At 41.1% G+C, this 13,447-nt stretch overlaps 1 protein-coding gene across 1 annotated transcript in view; it reads right to left on the reverse strand.

Moving 5' to 3' along the window:
- GADL1 (glutamate decarboxylase like 1) overlaps positions 1-13,447 on the reverse strand; it is a 158,741-nt gene that overhangs the window by 35,986 nt on the left and 109,308 nt on the right. The window lies entirely within an intron of this gene.

The raw sequence follows: 13,447 nt of genomic DNA on the forward strand, positions 1-13,447 counted from the left end.
GAGGACATAGGCTTTAAAAAGCTTCCTTTTCTACCTGGTAATTCAACATAAAGTCCTTTGGGAGGCTAAAGTTTTCATGTGATCGTCTGAATTGTCACAGCAGGAAAAACAAAGTATTTCTGAACTCATACTTCAACCTGACTTTCAAAGTCAAATAATGAAACTTAACATTCTTACCTCTTAAACTTTAACTTATGGGCACATAGGTGTATATAATGGGGTACATGAGATGTTTTGATTCAGGCATGCAATGTGAAATAAGTCTTCAGGACCATATCTTTAATCCATGTCTATATCCATATATATAGCTATACACAATTTTTAGTCAACTTTTGACCAGAAAACTCGAAACATGAAGTTTGAGAAAACCTGATTATATTTGGAAAATGACAAATACTCCTGCTAATACAAAAATCGTTCTGTTGATTTACTTTTTCTTAACATAAGGAGGCTGAGGTGGCTGGATCGTGGGGTTAGGAGTGCAAGACCAGCCTGGACAAGATGGTGAAACCCCATCTCTACCAAAAAGTACAAAAATTAGCTGGCCGTGGTGGTGGGCACCTGTATTCCCAGCTACTCGGGAGGCTGAGGCAGAGAATTGCTATAACCTGGGAGTTAGACGTTGGAGTAAGCCACTGCACTCCAGCCTGGGCGACAGACTCCATCTCAAATTTACAGGATATTCCTAGTAAACGTCAAATCTCTAAATGAGGATACAGGATTTAAAACTTCATAACTTGGTCAGAATATAGAAAATTTGAACATGAGAATGCAATGTGTGTCAGATCTGTTATAAACATTTATCTTTACTGAAGTGATCTTATGTTTAAACTTCATACAAAACAGATTGCCTAAGATTTTCAAAATTTTCAAAATTTAAGTGATGCAAAGAATCTTACGACTTTTAGATGCAAGGCATTTTCCCTACTCAAACTGTAAAAAATACAGTAGAAACTAATTGCTAAGACATCTGATTCTGGTGTGTAGAATATCTCTGCAAAGTTTTAGATTACACTTAGAACTTTCAAAAGTAAAACTGCAGGACCCCAGTGCATTAAATCGAAAATCAAATTGAGCTTTCTTTAATAATGGAAGTAGAGCCATTCAGTGTAATTATTCTCAGTAGCATACTACCCAGTCCCTTGTTAATTTTTCTAAGCCCCTTGATGAGCATTTTATCAAGAGGGATATGTCCCAAGCATCAAGAGTGGCACGCAATACTCAAATATTAGTAAACAGACAAGTTCCCATGAGAATTGTTTGATCTTACACAATTCAGATACACATGATTTGTACCTAATAAACTACCACAGTATTCAAGTCTACCTCAGTACATCTCAGTGTCGGCTCACCCCAGGTTGTACTGACAGTCTCCATTCGGAATTGGGCAGGTGGTATTACAGTTGACTAAAGCTCTGCTGTGGCACTGGCCAGCATTTGAATTGTCTATCCCTAAAGCAGTGAGGTACTACCATTTCTAGAACATCCTGCAAAAGATACTCATAAGAAATGGCATAATCCAAGGACAGATTGCAGGAAGAGTCTGACCATGGAGGTTTAGCCATCTGTAGTCACACCTGTAAACTTTATCCTGAACGGATTTGGTCAGCAGAACAAACCTAGATAGCAACTTACAACACTAACTCTTCTAGATTTACACAAGATGGAGGTCGTCGTTCAAAGGCAACACTAGGAGAGCCATCAAAATGTTCATCTCCCCTAAAATGCCTTCCTTATTAAGCTGTCCTTATCCTGAGACTTCCTACACAGATCACCACTGATAAGTGGTGGCTCTCGGCTCTTCCTGCACATTAAAAGCCAGATACAAAGATGATCCTATGTTTTCACTGCAGACCAACTTGATCACATGATGAGTAGATACTCGAACTACAGGTGAGATAATGGACAAAGAACCACCATGTCTCCAGGAAACCACGATAAGCATGTCACCCAAATTTCATGCTTTAATTTACTGATTGAGCAAAATAGTTACGCATCTACTATGTGGTAGCAGCACTGTGGAAACATATCAGAACAGTCAACCCCCTCGTTTAAATACTCGGTACCAGGGCTTGTTTCATGGGTGTGCAACCTGTGCAGCTGAACAAGGCCCTGCCCTCAGAAAGGCATGCTTGGTTTAATGCTCTGTTGTCGGCATCTTGGAAATTCTGGGTAATTTTGGCACAAGGAGCCCCATGTTTTGCATGAGTGTTTGCACTAGCCAGGCTTGGAAGGTTGATAACCAAATATGACTGAGCCTAGTATGACACATCGCCCTACCTTAATCTCTGCAACCTACTCTATCACAGGGGAATGGCAATGCATTACCCTGGGCTAAAATTCAGCTATTTTCTCCTGTGCATTGAATTTGTTTGTCACCTCAATCTTTTCCAGTCCCCTCTGTTACTTTACTATTGCAACTTGCTGAGACGGAGAAGTAAATGTCGGAGCATATGAAAAGGGTACTCGGCTCAGGTGCTGGGAAATAAGTCCTGGGAAAGCTGAGGGGCGAATCTAATTTTATGTTGGAGTCAGACATAAAAATTGCTTGGCTAAACGATATTGGTTAAAAGCTACTAATGGCTTACAAAAGATTGCATCATGCCCCATTTAGAGGAGAAAACACAAGGATATATCTGGGGCTTCCAGGAGGAAATTAAACATGAGGTTTTAAGAATGAAGGAGGTGGTAGGGATATAGGAGCGAGACACCAGGGACGAAGAAAGCAAAGTTGAAGATACAAGGAGATAGGAATGCTAACTTCACTCTAACTCCGAGCTCCAGGGCTGGCCTCAAGATGAGCAACCTGAAGTGTCGCAAGGTCCGGAGCTGACAAGGGCCCCATGCTTGGGCTTGGTAATGCTCTACTGTTGCCATCTTAAAATTTTTGGTAATTCCTGGAAAAGGTACCCCACATTTTTGTTTGCATCAGGCTCTGCAAATCATGTAGCCTGTCCTACTTAGCACTACGTAAAGTGGTTTACATGTACTATCCTACATAGTCTCTGAAGATCAATAACATTGTGATTTTTCTTTTTTGGATGAGGAAACGGGCATGAAGTGGTAATGTGGTAATGGCCTTTGCCAAAAGGCACACTACAAAGAAGTGATGAAGCCGGAACTCGTATTCGGGTTCTGGGTTTTTCTGACTGCCAAGCCAGTATGTCCGACAGTGGTAGACTGGCTTTCCAAGTAAAGACGGGACCAGGAGGCTCAGTTGGCTACACTGCAGGGGACATAAACAGGATTAGCAAAGGACAAGGAAAGAAGGTTGAGTAGATCAGATCCCTGTAACTCCTGGATGGACTCGTTTCCCCTCATCCCATAGGAAAATGAATGACATGAGTTGGATTTGGTTGGGGGAGTCTTGTGATAGTGAAGGTATCTTGAGGGGCAAACCACGGCAAGACATCTGGGGCTCACATGGTCCTTCAAAGATGAAGTAACAGGTTTAATAGAGAACTTTCATCGAGCATTTACTCTGCCGGGCACTATTCTAAGAACTTCACAGTATATAAGCATTATACCATTCCATCCCCATCAAAATTCTGCAAGGGGTAGGTAGTTTCTAATATCCTCGTGCTATGGATGGCAAAATGAAAGCGAAGCAAGTTGTTTCAGTAACTTGCTCATGGTTATGGAGCCAGTGAACGCAGAGGCAGTATTTACTTGAATCTGATTTACTCTTCAATAAGAATCTTCAAAAGTTTAATTTTTAACTTATTTTTTGTGTATAGAACCCTTTTATCAAAGAATGTCGTGTTACAAAGGATCCAGAAGGATACTTTTTGCAGACTTGAGAATCTTAAAGCAGTCATTTAAATCCTTTGGTTATTGGCACAAAAAACACAGATCAATAGAGCAGAGACTGAAATTTTTAAAAATAACAAGTGCCTCAAAAGTGTTGGGAAGAATTACTTTAAGAATTAAAGTAATTGGATAATACTGAGGAAATCGGGGTTAGATTCATACCTGGTGTGTACACTAAACTATGTGGACTTAGGAGTAACACAAAAAATTGACGGCAAAACCAGCAGGAGATGGAATAGAATATCAGATTTGTGAGAACCATAAATTCAGCTTTGAAGCAGGGGAATAAATCATGAAGGAAAAGGATTGATTTGAATACATAAAAAATTTAAAACTTCAATGGCAAGACTAAAGGACATTATACTGAGGGCAATATTTCATTCCATGTTAAAGACAGCTTTAAAACCCAAAGCATGTTACCCTTATTCAAACGCATAAGGGAAACATCAGATCTCAAAATACACTTAACATGTGAATAAATACGCTGCAACAATTGGTAAAGAGGAATTGTTCACCCTACCAACAGTTAACAAATACATGTGTAAAACTTAATACGATTTTTACCTTTCTAAACTGTACCCCCTACCCCTACAACACCCAATGTTCACCCAATATCCTCAAATTGAACCTTGTGTACTCATTCCTTACTGCTGGCATTGTAAATGTATACAGACTTCTTAAAAATTAGTAATACAAAGCTAATCGGGCTCAAAGTCACACGAATTTTTTCATAGTCAGCAATTACATTTTGAGCACTTTATCTTCTGCAGAAATAGCAAAAGTAGATGTGAGCAAAAATGTTCAACTGTTTACAATGGCACAATCCTGGAAATCTGAATGCTCCACATCAGAATTTTATAAATAAGCACTACTTACACAGGGCAAGACATTTGAAGATTTTCAGGAGTTCAAAGGGATGAGGAAAGACCGTGAAGCAGCTTGAGGGGGAGAAACTATTAAGGAAAAATGTCACTTCTTTCATTGAAGCTTGGACAAGTTTATCAATTGAGGGGAACAAGGTAATAGAGGAAATAACGAAATTTTGAGGGGGGGGGTGGGGAAGAAAGTGTTGGGACTGCAGGTGGAATGACCTCCCAGGCAGTAAGCCTCGGGCGGGAACATGGGAAAGTTTGCTTTGGAGACAGGACGTGACTTCCTCTGAGGTAAAGATGAAGAAACATTCGAAGTGAAGAGAAGGAATAAATTGATCCTGAAAATTTGACTCGGGTGAGTCTTCCTTGGTCTGGCAGAATCGGAGGCCCCTGCCACCTGTGATACTGTAATTCTCTAACATTTTCACGGCATTTGTTCAGTCTGCATTTAATGTGTCATTTTCCAACTATGAAGGAAACGAGCAAAAGTGCCACCAGGGGGCAGGCTGGGCACTGGCAAAAGAACTTCAAAGACCCCATGGAAAGTCTTTTTCTTCCTTTTGGCCCAGGGTCCGTTCTTTGTTTCTGCAGCAATAAAGACTGCATCAAGCTCAGGGCAATTTCCTTAATGGTTGTGTTGTTGGTATGGATTTTGCTCCATAAACCCAAGTGTGCAAGAAATGTCACAATACTGGATTTTTTCTAACATTAAATGCAACTGCAAGCCACCATCCTTCTAGGCCAGGTTGAAAGTCATTACAGCTCCCACAGCCCCAAAGGATTCTGTACAGCTAATGAGGATCTTATTTCAGTGCTTATGTTCAGGTTATTGGTTCATCCTTATTACTGGTGAAATATGACCTGAACCAACATGTCTTGGTATACTGACAGTGCTATATCCTTACCTGTTAGGATATGGGCAAAAGTCCCAATGTCTGGAACACACACACCTAGATACCTCCTTAGGTTATGCAAAGCAGGGAAGCTGAGGATGATTTCTATCTGCAGAAATTCCATCTCTGGCACCCTCCAGCTTGAGGGAAATTTCTCCTTCCCCCTGTGCCTGCCTCTTTGCCTCCTTCATGGTCTCCTCATGGGCCAGCTTAGGCTTTCGGAACATCTAGAAAGATGGACATCTTAACACAAAAACCTCAGAGGCATCATGCCCAAAGGCCCCGTCTAGTTCTTCGAATTGGGAAAGGGGAAAACATAAGAGCAAAATACACCCACATCCGTATGTCTATGTTGCCATATTTGCCACAAGGTTATAGACCTAAAAACATCCACTGGACAGGTCTGACTGAGTTTTCTGGTAGATGACGGAGCTCAAGTATCCTTCAGTTGACAGTGGGCCAACCCCAGAATCGTTGCCATGGAGGAGCAAAGATGAAGGGACAAACTCGGAGCTAGTGGCGTGCGCGTGCGCGCGCAATCAAGGACTGATGAATTTAAGAATTGCAAGCTAAAAGCCTGAAAGCCAGATCCATGTCACACATTTTTAAATCACTTGCCAATATTGAAAACGTTAAAAACAAAGTTTAAGCATCTGTGTATTATCTAACTTAAAGACCTGGCAACCTCGGCCTGCATGCCTGCATGGCAGTCATTAGAAGTGGAGTAGAGATTGTCCCCTTTAGCCGGGGCCGATATCCTTGATCAGTCCCCAACAGTCCTTACTGTGCTGTACCCAGGCTCCTCACTAATGCTACCTGTCTAGCTTCAATACATATTTGGGTTTGCAACTCAGCCAAATAAAATCATACAGACATGATGGTGGTAAGTGGCCCATAAGCATTAAGCTTCTGCCTTTCCTAGATGTTCACCCTGATATATTTGGAAATGCAGAATGATTTCAGTTAGACCTTACATGAACAAGCCACTAAAGCAACAGACTTCAGTGATAGACTCGGCTCATGTGTGAGTGTGTTTTGGTTTTGGAGTTGTTTTTGGTGTGGCTTTTTTTTCTCCTTCGCTAAACTATTTCCTAGCTGCCATTCTGATAGCTCACAAAAATGTGGAAACCCACCCTGGCCCATATGGCAGCGAAAACCTGGAATCCCACCTTTAGTCTCTCTGCTTAGCCCTGCTGGCCTCGCATGTAGCCAGTGCCCGGACACATGGAGGACCAGGCCACCAACATCCACTGCTTCCTTCTCGGTGACTCGGGAAGATGGTCCTGCTGGTGTGCTGGCTAACTACGTGATTTCTTTTTTTCTCGGCATCTGGGCGTGCGCGGTTCAGCACCTTGAAGTCAGATGTTTTTGCCCACGTACGTGTGTGAATATAGGCCGTACAGCCCTTGATGTGATAGTGCAGGTAGTCCCCGCACTGGCCTTTACACAGAAGGCCAGGGGCACTCCGGTAGAGTTGACTATACTCATGCCTCGTGCATGTGTGCAGAATAGATTCAAGGTACAAAAATGTTCAGGAGATGCAGCTTTAACTGGGTTCCTTAGCCTCATTTGCAGTGACTGTCATCAAGGGTTCCCAATGGATCAGTTGGTCACAAGTGAACGAGTGTTTTACTGTTAGCTGTGGGTGTCCACTCCCATGGAAATTGCTCAGAACCAGTCTCATCCTGACCTTGGGTCCATGAGCTCAGCCTTAGCTTGCAGAAATGCCAGCTGCTTTTAACTTCCAGCAGATAGGCCAAACTGGGAACTTGAGCCCCAATAAATTTAAGCAGTCCAACAGAAGCGAGAGGGGAGACTGTTAAACTCGGGGAAAATTGAGGACATCTGTACTTACCTGGTTTTTTGGAGAGTCAAGTTATTCATAAAACATCTATGAAGGTTTAAAGACTACAAAATAGTTTAAATATGTGTTGAAAGATACTACTAAATGCAAAGGAACTCCCCATGAACTTCCCCTTGAATATGTGCATCCAACAAGAATTTTATTGGAACCTTCTGAAATTTTATAAATCCAGTGGAGTATAGTTAGAAAGACAATTAACTGGGAAAGATGAGCTTAAAAGCAAGAAAAGCACTGAGTATCCCCTGCCCTTCAGCTGAAGGAACATTCCAGCTGCTTTAGCTGATGGTTGAAGCCGGCCATACTTGCATCGGAAGTACCTAAGTGGCTTCTTGACCCTGAGTTGCAGAATGGCCTAAGAACAAAACTGGTTACCACTCAAATGCACGACAAACTGTCCATAATGTCTACCTGACAGAATACTTAAAATTTTAGGTTTTAATAGTTTGGGGAAGAGCATGTGATATCTACAAAATGTAGGAAATTTATTAGCTAAGCATTCTTAATCTATATCCCACTCACTATCCAAATAAGGGGAGCCTCTTAGTCACATTCAGAACTACCTTTAAAAGGCACTTATATTAGACTCTCCTTATAAATTTTGAAGTACAGCTTGAAAGTGAGCGATACCTACTAGGAAATAGGATTCTTGAAGGATATACTAATCCTATAGCACAAGGTTTAAAAACCTCATCCTTGAACATTTTTTTAAAACTGCTGGACCTTTAAAGACATAGGTGCTTTTCATTTACAACCGAAAAATGAGTGAATATACTGTTAGATAATGACTAAAAACCAGAATTCTGAAATACACTGAAGCTTTCACTTGTTATGAACATGCACATGTGTGCATGTGTGTATGCATATCCCTAGTCCTGAGATCAGACATCATACACAGAATTGCTGTTAGGGCGTCTGGGAATGAGTCCAGATATTAGACATGCAAAAAGACATTCAGGAGATAAATGCAGCGAGGAGAGACAAACCCTCCCTAAAATCCAAAGCAGCAGCCTGAGGATGTCTTTCCCGTGAGGCTTCCACGGAAGCACGTCACCCTACCCAGTTTATGCAGTCTCACTTCCAAGTGCCGTTAATCAGAAACCTACCAGGGAGAATACTAAATTCTTGCTAAAGATACTTGGAATACTAAGTTTTATCACCAAACAAAACAACCCATCAAGTAGATTTTAAGATTTCCCCTCTACCCTTGAAAAAGGAGCTTGTTACAAATGACAGTCACAAATCTGCAGGTCAGCAAACGAAAAAGTCGAAATAACCATGCATGAATACAAAGACAGCTTGTTAATTTTAAGAATGTAAATTTTGGCATAATGTAGAATTTATGAAATAGACAAAAGGGAATCTACATGAGAATACTGAGTATGGTGCAAAAGTGGAATTTTCAATTACATTCTTTGGGTCTAACATCTCCCATCTTTGCATTCTATCCTCAACATCAATATCTGGTCACTGAGGTAGCTTCACAAGGAACACACACACAAACTTAGGAAGTTGCTTTAGAAAGCAAGGTACAACTCTACCACAATGCCGGAAGCTTTTGGAGAAATCTAGGAAGCCCGTTGAAGACCACTATGAACCACCACTAGTGATGCCTCTCAACTTAATCAGTGCAGATACTGTGAGTACTTCAGCAAGCCGGGAGAGATGGGAAGGGATGGCATTAGACACGGTCCCTGGGAACACATCATGAGAGAAAATAGTTCGCAAATTAATCGAACATTCTGTAATCATGATCCTTAAAATGCTACAAGAAAAATATTAATACAATAAATTGGAAACTCATCCTGAAACTTCGTGTTAAATGTACATGGCATATTTCTAAGGTAATGCATGTAGATAGTTTTAAAATGGTGAAAATATACCACATTGGGATGAACGCTTGTCTCAGAACACAGGTTAAATCCCTTGGGTACACATGGTTGAAACCTGGACAATTTTGTCTAGATAAAGCATTCAAAACCTATAGCTTCATTAGATCAATTCTTCACTAAGGTATTTTATTTTAATACTTTATTTTCACAAGCAATACACTGAGTATAGAAAATATTCAAATTGCAGAGACATATAAGAATCACCTACAACTTTATCTCTAGAAATATTGGCACCTCTTATGTACCCTTTAAGCACACACAGTATTTAATATGTACTTAAGTGTATAAGCACAAAATTTCAATATTATACTACAGTGGCTGTTAAACCCCTTTTTAATATGAATTACTTTGGAACACAATTTTGTGCGCTAATTTGTTAAGTTATGCACTAAAATTTAACTGGTTCTCTCTAGTTGAACACTTCTAAAGTATTTGCCATTTTAAAATGCCTATGAATGTCTTGGTAGCTTTTTCCTCATTTTTGTAACTTTTAGAAAAATTGAAAAAATAAAGTTGGTCTTCAGAAAAATGGTACAAAACTTATGTACCCATGAGTGGCTTATTGGAGTCTTCTGACACTCGCCACCAGTGGGCATAAATGTCAAACACTACAGTGATTTGTCAATTTGATCAGTGGAAGGTATCCCTTACCCGGTTTCTAATTTTTCCTAACTCAGGCCCAACTTGCTCAGTACCAGGGGTTTCAGTACAGAAAGTCACGATGGATTGAGTTGGAAAAGTGCCTCAGGATCGGACAAGGGCTTTGGATGCCCAAGAGATAAGATTGGATTCGTAAGATATGGTAGGATTGGATTTTATGCTGTGGGACAGTGGTTCTTAAGGAAATGGTACTACGTTCCTGGAGAATATCCTGGAAATGTGGGCAAATGCTTCTGATTTTCATGAGTTTGAGGAGGTTGCTACTGGTGTTTAGTAGCAGATGGAGACCAGAGGTGTCAGCTGTCCTGCACTGTGAAGAGCAATCTGACATTGAACCGACCCATGTTTTACGCAACTCAATGTCCTAGCGGAAATGCATGAAGTAAAAAGCCTGATTATAATTATTCAAGCCCAGAATCTCTTACATACCAGTGCCAAATACTGTGACCATTCTTGATAGTTTTCTATGTAAAGCAAGGGAAAAATGACTTCCTCAGTTTATGAAGTTCATTTGATGAATGTATCAATACCACACTTGCCATTATTTTCATCATCACTTAAAATAGTCTGCGTTCGGAAATGGCTTACATTCACTGTTTCCAAGAGTATATGCAAGAGTCTCACTTCCTCATGTCTTCCAATACTGTCATGCTCAGGCATTTATATAATGAAATTTTAAACTAATTTCTTTGTATAGGTCTTACGTTGCCTGTTAAACTGTAGGGAGGTCATTTGTTCCATTGGTTTCATTTTAAAGAGTATATTCTCTTAAATCTGCTGTAAATAGTGGTCATTGACTGACAGGGTTGAGTACTGCTACTATATGGGACCAGGGGACAGGAAGCAAGTCAGACTTCAGAAGAGTGACATGATGAAGCAGAGACGGAGGTAAAGAAGGGCTGACAGTAAAAAACTGGAAAAGGAGATGGCAGGAGGGAAAGAGAAATACAATATAGGTAGGGAAGTAACGAAGACCTGAGCCTGATATAATAGAAGCAAGCATGTTATGGAGGGCATCTTAAGTCATTAGAACTAGGATACAGTATCAGAGTTGTGATTGTATTGTTGGGCCATAGTGATTGTGTTCTCAAATAGTCCCTCATATGTGCACATACTTATAAGCACACAATACACTTACACCCTCCAACTCTCCAGTTTCATTACCAAATAATCCCTCTCCCCTTCTGCCAAAGGGAAGATTTATCACACTAACGATTCTGAAATTTGACAGCTCAACCTGACAGTCTGAATCAGAGGGGCAAAGCCTTATTTGTGATTCTCGATCCAAGATAAAGCCTGAAATTTCAAGTGTGCTTTAAGTATGCTACAGGTTATAAATCATATACTTGCATTTTCATTCTTCGGTAAAGCAAAACCACATAATGGACGTTTCCCTCCCCCCTTGCCAAATTCATGCACACACCCCAACTTGCACAAAGAGAAGCAAAGAAAATTAAACTCGGGATCAATGATTTGTCTGCAACATTTTTTCTATTCAGTAGCAACTATAACAAGTTGTGTGTTAGATTAGGCAAGGAGAAACCATGGTGGTAAATGGGGAAAAAAGCACTTCCAAAACTAAGGGATGGAGAGTCATGGATATTTGCTGTAAGATAATCCATGTTGGCAAATATTGCGAATAAGAGAATGTCCCAACTCATGTTTAATTCCCAATTAAGTGCATTATGGACAGGCATGGTGGCTCACACCTAAAATCCCAGCACTTTGGGAGGCCGAGGTGGGCTGATACCTGAGGTCAGGAGTTCAAGACCAGCCTGGCCAACATGGTAAAACCCAAAAACCCTGTCTCTACAAAAATACAAGAAATTAGCCAGGCATGATGGTGGGTGCCTGTAATCTAGCTACTCGGGAGGCTGAGGTGGGAGAATGGCTTGAACCCGGGAGGCGGGGGTTGCAGTGAGCTGAGATCTTGCCATTGCGCTCCAGCCTGGATGACGGAGCAAAACAGTATTCTGCGTTATCTGAGACTAGCTTATACATCCATTTTCTAAAGATAGAAAGTAAACGAGAGTAAAAAGTCCCCAAACAGTCTTTCTAATCCCTGTCAATGCAGCAGTACTGAGTAAAACACAAATATCACATTTTTTCTTAACCAATTTCTAGCTTAGGAAAAATGGTGACCATATCTTGTGATTTCTCTCTACCCCATCAAAGTGAGCCACATTCCATCAAATTGAAAAATGTTCCTCTAAACCTCACCACTAACTTCTCATTGTCCAGTTCGTTTCTTTTTATGGGTTACTTTAACGTCTGAAATGCTTTAAGCACTTTTCTATTTTGGTCACATGCAATATAGTAGACGAATCCCAAGGTCTATGCTAACTGCCCGAAATGGATAAGGGTACAGATAACACCGTCCCTCTCTCCCCCATCTTTGCTACCTGATAAGGTTTGATAAGAGGTAGTAGATGACCTACATAGAAGTATTCTGTTACAGGTTAGGAGGTTTGAGCCATGAATAAACAAAATAGCCTGAAGCTAAAAGGACATGCTGCCAAGTGAGGCAATCGGTGACCATGACTTAAAGGCTATGCTGTGTCCTCTTCTAATGAGGCTCGGGCAAAAATCCTGAGCTCTTTGCTATGGAAGACAAGGATCCCTGGTCTCCCTCTGCCTATGCTCTTATCTTGCCTCCCATCACTGCTTCTTTGCACCCCTCTGGTCTTTATATCACTTAACTCTTGAGCCTCTGAGTGTCTATGCTGTGATCGTTCCTGGAATCCACTTCTTTACAATTGTCCCTGACATCTACTTGCTCAAAACTCAGCTCTAGTATCACACATTTGGGGTGGATAACCCTTTGTTTTCACCAGTTAATCTTTCAGGCACTTACTGGTTACCTTGTGATTGTCTCTTTACTCATTGTTTCTGGGAACACTGAGCCTTCTCAAGGGCAAAGATATGTCCTTGATGTTTGTTTTTCTAGGGCAACATAGTACAGTAGACCGTCAGCAAATGTTTGTGGCTTGCCCTGAATAGGGAAGTGTTTTTCTTTTAAACTGCAAGTAGAAAGGCTATGGAACACAAATTGCTTAGTTTTCCCCCTGAGGGGAGGGGTTTGCAAGTCAGAGCTTTTACTAACCAGTCATAACCACTCAAGGTGTAGGGAATTAGCTGACTTTGATGGTGCCAACCCATGAGAACTTGCACTCCACATGGCACGGCCACAATCCCCAGCAGAACTCCTATGGATTCATTGTCGATATGCATTAGGTTCGTACAGCCGGAAAGTGGGATCAAGTACTGTTACTCATGAGACTCCATAGTTCTTGGATATCTGGGTTAGAGGCAAGATTATAACTGGCAGGGCCATGCTAGGTGAGGTGTAGATGAGACACAAGCAGTCCCTGGAGCCTGGGGACTCTCCTCACCCTGTATCAGTCCCAATAGCTGTGTGTGAAGACACTTTCAAGCACATCTTGTTGATCAGCTGCAAAA

The sequence above is a fragment of the Cebus imitator genome, unplaced genomic scaffold (genome assembly GCF_001604975.1).
Source record: "Cebus imitator isolate Cc_AM_T3 unplaced genomic scaffold, Cebus_imitator-1.0 Scaffold21, whole genome shotgun sequence".
Taxonomy (NCBI): domain Eukaryota; kingdom Metazoa; phylum Chordata; class Mammalia; order Primates; family Cebidae; genus Cebus; species Cebus imitator.